The sequence below is a fragment of the Benincasa hispida genome, chromosome 6 (assembly GCF_009727055.1).
Source record: "Benincasa hispida cultivar B227 chromosome 6, ASM972705v1, whole genome shotgun sequence".
NCBI classification, from domain to species: Eukaryota; Viridiplantae; Streptophyta; class Magnoliopsida; order Cucurbitales; family Cucurbitaceae; genus Benincasa; species Benincasa hispida.
In genome coordinates this window covers 49,591,205-49,600,466 of record NC_052354.1, presented here as the reverse complement: position 1 = coordinate 49,600,466, position 9,262 = coordinate 49,591,205, and positions in this window count along the sequence as shown.

Sequence of the window (9,262 nt, the reverse complement as noted above, 5' to 3'; positions counted from 1 at the left end):
CTAATCTCTGCACTATCCTGTCAAAAACTACATATTCTAGCTGAGAATCTGCCCTTGCCTGGGGGGTACTAGACACTTCCTCAGACATCATTTCCTGACCCGTTGGATCATTCACCTTCTTTTTACCACCCGTTGGGTTCTCTCCAACCTTTGGGCCCCTATTTGTAGGGTTATATTCTTACCACCCGTCTGCTTACTCGGTCTACTACATTGCCTCGGCATTTCACCTAATACCATGTACACATGTTAGGGATGCACACTTAGGGACTTAGACTTGTGCATGAACTTCCCCTCTCATTCCCAAAATCTTATGCTCTGATACCAACTTGTCACAGCCTCTCCCAGATTACCCTTTTTATTCTGGAAGAGGATATGACTGTGGTAGTTACTAGCCCTACTGCCAGCACTCACCACCCAAGCCTTCTAATCTAAATACCAACCTATTCATCATATTAGCAATATAAGCAAACAGCTAACCTCCCTCAAGGTTCTACAAAGATTACATAAATACATGCATACAACCAAGACATTACTTTTATAGAAAAATATTCACAGGTGGCCTAAACATTCCTACAGAAACCCTAGTCCCTCTAAAAAACATGTGTACATAAACAGATCATCAACCTAAGTCTTTTAATAAGCCAAGTCTTTCGGTGGCAAGCAGCAGCAGGATCAATCTTGAGGAAACTGACCGCTACCTGAAAAGGGAAAACACAAGAATTCTGTGAGCTAAAAGCCCAGTGAGAGACTCTAGAATCGTGAAGCAACAGGCGTAGCATCACTATAAACATGTAAATATACCAATGAGTAAACTCAAGAAATTGTCTCTACATGTAGCTTTAAACTATTCTCAAACATCATTAAACATTATTATTCCCTAGTTGAGAATGAGCATAAACGCTCTAGCTCCCAAACGTTTATTACCGACCAAGAGACCCATATTTCGGTATCTCATTCATAATTGCCTACGTGCACGTGGCCACACTAAGTACCATCATATTTTAGGTACTTCTGCTCAGATACCTTCTCAAATCTATCCTTCAGTATCGAGCTACTATGATACCCTCTCATATGTCCTTCGGTATCAAATTGGCCAGATACTTCTCAAATGTCCTTCGGTATCAAATTGGCCAGGTACCTTCTCAAATGTCCTTCGGTACCATATTGGTTAGATACCTTCTCAAAGTCCTTCAGTATCAAATGTGTATTTTGTAACATCAAATTAAGTTCCATTACCACTCATTTACACAAAAACTCGTTCTCTCATAGCCTTCCTCTAGGAAGCATATACCAAAATAAAAAACATAGCTTTTGTAATGGTTACATGACATACCTTGGCTTGTGTTACACACATACAAGCCGAGAGACATGCATTAAGTTATTCTCCAACCATTTGTTGCATGAGGAAGTATAAATTCATCATTAATGTCACTGTGCTTTACTTGATCATATATGCATGAGTATTGGAAACCTTAAGTTTACTTAGTCACTCACCGTTGTCAGGCTCCTAATGGTTTATACGCTTCCTCTAGCTCTTCTTGGCCTGAAAAGATATAATTCCCGATTAAACTAATTAGAATTCCTAGTAAAATACCTCAAATAATTCATTTATTAAAGGAACTTCCATCAACACAGACAGCTTTATCGGCAAGATCCTCCTGAGTGAGGCCAACGAGATCCCCCTGAGCGATGCCAGCGAGATCACCCGAGCGATGCTAGCGAGATCCTCTAGAGCGATACCAGCGAGATCCTCTAGAGCGATACCGGTGAGATCCTCTAGAGCGAGATCAAGCTTTTCCTGTCAAATTTTCATCTTAGCGATACTCACCTCAATTCCTAGTGAGATTTCCCCCTAGAGCGAGATCTTCTTTATAAAATCAGCGAGATTCCCTTTATAAGCGAGATCCTCATGCTCAAATCTCGCTATAATTCTCCACGATGGACTGTTTGCTTGTTCTTCACAAGCAGCTGTCTGCTTATGCACCAATTCCCTGTTATAACTTCAAAAATTCATAACTCAAAATCAGAGCTCTTTTCAAGAAACTTCCTTCTACAGACTTGTTTATATTCGAGTTTATTCCTTACCTTAGAATTTCAGCCTAGAATTCCTTATAGTTTGGCTTAGAACTTTCAAACTTCACCTTGGCCCTACTTAAACTTGGGATTCTGCCTTCTCTTGGTTTTCTTCACTCCTTGTTCTTCTCCTCCTGAAATCTTCCTCCAGCAAGACAATTTCACAACCTAGATTCTCTCAGCTTTCGAATGGCACCGAATTTGCTAAATTTGCTCTTGTCAATTGCCGAAACCATGCTTTTGAAATTTCACTTCCCTTTTTATCTTTCTGCCACTTCCTGAATTCAAAGAGTAGATTGCCACATCACCCCACACTTAGTGCCTCCAGCCAGACTAATGATTGAGTTTCTTCATTTAATATATTTTCCTTCCATTTCTTCATAATCCCTATAAACAACATGAATTTCTACTTAATAAATATGTAATATAACATCCCTTTGGCTAAACATGCTTATCTAGGGAACCTAAGTTCGGGGTTTACAGGGGTATTTTGTTTCCGTCAACTTAAGTACCCCAGCTTAGATAGAACCCGCCTTAGATAAAAGGTCCCCTATAGATAGATTTAATACAATTATAAACTTTTATGCCAATCAATTTAATCCTATTAAACCAATTCAAAAGATTAAACTTAGGTATCTAATCATATTAGAACCTTCAACTTAGGTCTATCTCGATCCAATTTTAAAACCCTTTTAAAATATGAGTTCGCCTAAGTTCGCATGCAACTCTTTCTTATCAATTTTAGTTCTAATTTCCATTATAACGCTTATGATAGGAAACAACTAAAACCAACACAATACGAAGCTAAACATACAAGGCATTCATAACATTTATAAACAAGCCTAAGTGTCATGCTCCATGCATTGTTCATTCATTGCTACTTTTATATAACACTTATATAACAAAACAACAAACCAAGCACACATGCTTCCATACACCCTTATACTATAACTCTTATAATATAAAGATGATGCATGAATATGCTTAATGCATGCATAAATATAACTCTTATATTTCATGATGCATGTGCATGCTCTCTTGTAATTTCATCATGCCAAAAACTATATTATAACACTTATAATATATGATGCATGAATAAAATGCATAACTTAAGGTGGGTTTTAAATCTATATGTCATACACTATGGCATATAAACGATATACATCCCATGTACATTAAATAAATGTTGATGAATGGGGATAATTAGCCACAAATCCTTTAAAAAACTAAGTTAACTATTACAAAGCACAATGAGTCACCGGTTCAAATAGGTGAACCGGGTCTTGAACCACCCGGGCGAATAAACGCATATCCATGATTATGTACCAAAACTTTGTGATCGCCTACACGAAAGAGGAAACTTTTTACTCAATGTTTACCTTTGACTATGTGATGAAGAATGAAGGCACGCAATCGTGCAGCGCGCATCTTGAACGATCAACTAAACGACAACGATGCGGTGATGCAAAATCGTCTAAACGATCATTGAGCAACTACAAACCACGTGATCATGTAGTCAGTGACTATGCGATGAAGCATGCTAACTACACGATCGTTTAGTGAGTGCCCCTTTTATTAAATGATGAGCATCAAATGCTCTACACGATCGTTTACCTCTAGCATCCATGCGATCAAGCAACCAACGCTACGCGATAGAGTAAATGCTTTACCCCATCGTTTAATATTAGCTAAACGGTCGTTTAGTAAATACTACACGACTGCGCAGAACTTTTCTACACGATCGTTTAGCCAAATCTCAATGATCGTTTACCTTATGCTACACGATACGACCAACTTTTGGTCTTCTTCCTCGATGAGAACCACATCTCCATGCTTCAAAACTTCATCACGAACAACTCAACCAACCTCAAACACTTTGAATTACAGACTCGATTGCTTGTTAATGATGCCCAAAAATGTAGGGGCGCTTACAAATTAACACTTTGTAAACCTAAAGAAAGCTTTAAACAGAGGCAACCATCCCGTAAACATTCATCAACACATCCATAAACTCATTTAACACTTAAAAGTAATGCAGAAACCTTAAACCCACCACGACTATAGAAAAAGTCCAAAACATAAATGGTATTTGGAATATTAGAACAACTGGCTCTGATACCAATTAAAGGAAATCAAACATGAGGATTTCCATGAGCAACAGAAGGGATCGTTCCAAATTCTATTCGAATGAACGTAAACAATTACAGTCTAAACGGAAACTAACAGGTCATGAACAACAAGAAATTACAGCATGCTAAACGATGACACAAGGGATAGAGGATGCATACCTTTGAAGAATCATTCTTCACAAATTCCTCGATCAATCTACAAGCATCCAAGAACAGCCCTCGAACGCAACAAACAAAACACATCACGAACACAACGACAGGCCAACAGATCCTCAAAACTAATTGAGTCTAACTCGATCCACGAGTTGAGTGAGGACACCACCACAATGGTTACCTTGGTATTCTTGTGTGAGAATCTAGAAGTTGTGGGCTCTGTATGATCTTGGCTTGAGGAAGAGGTTAGAGAACTACGATCGTGTAGACGATCGAGCAAATGGGAGATAAGATGCTGCCTATTGTATAGACGAAGTGCTCGATCGTTTAGTGAACGACAGCCTATCATATAGACTTAGCCATGCGATCGTGTAGCTACGATCAGCTGAATGACTATCGTATAGTCAAAGGTAAGCGATCGTTTAGTCTCTCTACAACTATCGCTTAGTGAAACTCTTTCACTTGATAGCTTATCCGTGAGTTCTTTCCGGATGAGGAAACTTCTAATTTTAGGAAAACAATTTTTATTTTTATCTCACGGTTACCATAAAACCACCAATAACCTCCCACTCAATTGGTTATTAGAGAAAAAGAAGTTAATTATCACATAATTAATTTATTATAAATAAATATGATAACCAACTTACCATATTATATTTATAACCTATAGTTTCAATATTTCATCTCACGAAACATACAAACCATAGTTCTTTTTCTATTTTATGGTACTTAATGTAAATCATATTTACATTAATTCCTCCACTTGATGTATCTTATACATCACACCAATTATATCATATATAATTGAATTTTCTCTTGTTAATTTGAACACTTCAAACTAACCCCAAGAACTGATTCTCAACTTGAACCCATTGAGCTACCAAGGGGATCTTATGGACCTGTAGCTTGAAGCTCCAACGATACGTGAATAATTGATTAAACTCTTTACTCACGGGATCCACCATCCGCTAATTGTCGAGCACTCCACTAAAGACCGACAGCTGCACTCTTCTCACTACAGATATATTTCTATATCCATATCAACCAATCAACAGTGCTACAACCTTTCACAAATCGCTCGTAAGTACAGATGGGCCAATTTACCGTTTTGCCCCTATATTTACATCTAACTCCTTAAGTACCACTGATTCCTCTAATGAACAATAAATCATAATCCTACTATGACTGGGTCCTCTCTTCCAAAGAGAGAGTGTGGCTACTATGTTCAAGACCCGAAATCAGCCCTTAAGGGAGCAATCAATCTATTTACCCCTGCTTCGGGGAAGGAGTGAATTCTGTCTTGTGTAACTGAGTTTCCAGCTCCCTAATTAGAAAAATCCACAAAAAGGTAGGCTTGTTGAGTTGGCAATCTGGCCACTCTCACCCATACTAATCAAAGGACCGTCCTCATAGGCAGGAATTCCCAAAACACTCAGGATTAAGGTCATGTCACCTATGATCGTTTTAGTGAGATGTAAGTTTCAATTATCAATGGTGTTTTATAAAGAGACAAATCATCTTGTGGTCTGGTCTTATACAAGATAGAATTCACTCCTTCTCGCATAGGGTAAGTAGATGAGTAGTTCCTTTAAGTGCTTATTTTGAGTCTTGAACAAAGGGTCCTACCCTTTCACTGGCCTGAAAGGGACATAGTTTATGGTTGGATCATAAACAAATTGTTCATTAGAGGAATCAGTGGTACTTAAGGAAAAGAGGTAATTGCAGGGGTAACACGGAAATTTTACCCAACGTAATTATGAACAACTCGTGAAGTTTTAACTCGCCTATATTAATTATATCCATGGACACAACTTATCTTACTGTGCATAAGAGTTCAACTGCGGGTCTATAGTGGTTTTCCCTATAGTTAATGAATGAAAGTTAATTAAATTAAAGAGTTTAATTACTTAATCTTGAATCATTGGAGCTTGTAATCTGTAGGTTCATAATGTCCCATTGCTAGCTCACCACAGACAAACAAGGATTAAATATGTTGAAAGAAAATTTGAAATGTTCATATTTATGAGGAAAAATATTAAATTGGATAGATAAATTACATGATTTATTATAAATTCTATTCGAATGAGATTCAAATTATATCTTTATAATATGGAGATTGATTTATTTGAATATGATTCAAATAATTAATTATTTATTTGGATGAGATCCATATAAAAATAAATTATTTAATTTGTATAAGCTTCAAATTAAATAGATAACGAGAGAATTAATTTATTTGAATATTATTCGAATAATTAATTAATTAATTTGAAGTGAGATTCAAATTAAAGAGAGTCTACAAAAGATAAATGTTTAAATATAATTTAAATATTTTAAACCTTTTAATATGAGATATTAAATGAAAAGATATTTTTTATTAAATATTATTGAATATTTAATTTAAAATATTTGCAGAAAGATTCTCCTAATAGGATTAGGAGTGACCTTGTAGAGGTTTATAAATAAGGCCCTAAGGAGCTCTCATGGAACATACTTCTACACTCTCTATTGTTTACAACATAATCTCTATAGCCATTCTACAGAGATTTCTCTCCCAAGAAAAATTTTCCCATTTTTTAGAGAATGGTTCTCTAAAAATTCTTCCCTATTTCCTCTCATCTTTCAAGAATGATTCCCACAAACCAAATCCTTGCTAGGTTCATAGTGAGGAAGATCTCATGAAAAAAGAAGACTACAAGAAGAAGACTATCGATTTAAGGAAAAGATTTTGTTGCATTTGTGGGTTGGCAAAGGGTATTGCTTAACCTTTTCTTGATTATTTGTATTTTTAATTTTTTCCAAGAATTCAAGGAATGTGATCATATGCTTCTGCCGGAATTTAAATCTCTTTAGCCCCTTATTTCTAAGGTGATGCAACAATCTAATTTCTAAGCTCTAAGTCTAATATCCCTTTGTGACATATGTTTACACCCTAACCTTCTAGCACTTGAGCTCCACTAGATGATTAACTTAAATGGCCAATTTAGCTTACCGATTTTATCTTTAAACTCAAAAAGAGAATGTGTAAAACAAAGTAGTATGAAGTGCAATATAACTTAAGCTATAAAAACCCTAGGACATCCACCGATGGACCCTAGAAAGATTTAACTCATGAGAAATGATAAAATAATGAACTTTATTAGATCATAAATCATTACTACAATATGGAGTTCAATGTTCAAAGAAAATAAAAGAACTACAAGAAATAAATGAATAGAAATGCTGGAAAATAAAACTCAAGGGATCTTGGGACAAGTCCTCAAATTCCTAGTCTTTCCCTAGATTGATTCCCCCTTTTTAAGGAAGAAATGTTTCTTACCACAAACTTTCACGGGATGAGATGACCTAGAGCTGCTATGCCTCAGAGAAACTTTCATTCTTGAGGCTGTTGACTTGAGAAGTTGAGAAAATTTCCAAGAGGATTGATGGAAATAGTAGAATCTGTGGAAAGAAAGTGATGATTTCAGAAGAGGAGAGTTATGTGTTGAAATGGAGGATTTCTCTGTTGGTGTTGACAATCAACAAGCAAAAGCAATTAGGACCTTAAGCACTCTAATTCTATTAATTTTAGAATCAAAGCATGCTTGTTCATAATAAAGAAGTAGGGTTTCTGAAAAATACCTTTGAAAAACTCTTCAATTTCTTTATATCCAGCTTATCTCCTCTCTAACACCTTGTAGACCACCACGTGGTCTCCTCTACTATCCTCTAAGCCCTTAGACTGTATTGTGAGATCCAAAATGAGAAGAACTATGAGGGAATTTGAAGTTTTTTAGTTTTTTCTTTTGGAGATGAAGAATTTTTTTTCTTCTATCAAAATTTACTTGCATCATCCCCAATCGCAGCCAATTCATCCTCTTTTTATTCAACCACACCATGCAGAATGAATTGGATGAGGAGATGACACCCAAGCACCCTCAATTTGGATGGAAATAGGTGGTGTGTTAAGTGGGAAAACCCACTAGAAAGACTTTTCATTTTTAATTGGTTTTTAATAAAAAATCAATTTTCAATTTGAAATCTAATTTCAAATCCATTAATTGATTTTTAATCAAAAATAATTTTCAATTTGAAAACCAATTTCAAAAAAAGAAAAGAAAAGAAAAGAAATTTATAAAATTAGTTAATTTTTAAAAAAATAATTCTAATAATTAATTTTTAATAAAATTAATTTCAACTAATTAATTAAACTATTTTAATTAATTAAAATAGTTTAATATCAAATATCAAATTATTAAACCATCAATTCCTAATACATGAATCTCTACTAATGTTTTTAATATCTAAATCATATTTTAATATTTTTCCAACTCATTAATTGCATTTAATTTGATAATCAAACATTTAATTATATCATATATAATTAACAATATCTTTAAATCGAATTTGAATATTTCAAATTCTCTCATCACACTATCCTAAGTTTTAGTCCGTTTGTGAGCTAGTAGAGGGACCTAATGGACCTACAGATCATGAGCTCCAACAATTCGAAATTAATTGGCTAACTCTTTTAACTGAACTAATCAACATTTATTAATTACCGGATCACTCCACTAAAGCCCAGTAGCTGCACTCTCCTCACTGTAGATATATTTCTATCCACTTGTTTTAACCATGATCAGTAAGTCAATCCTTTACAGGTTGTTCATATTAACACCTGGATCAATATTACCATTTTACCCTTGTAATACTTCTTACTCCTTAAGTTTCCACTAATCCACTAATAAACAATTGGTTTATGGTCCTACTAATAAACCGAGTCCTTCTCAATTATAGAGAGGGTGGGGCCCCTTATTCAAGACTAAGAAACAACACTTAAGGGAGCAGGAGTTCATAGTTAGCTCAGGATTGAGATCCAGTTTCCTTAGGTCATCATATTGAAATAGTCAGTTTTAATAGTAAAAGGT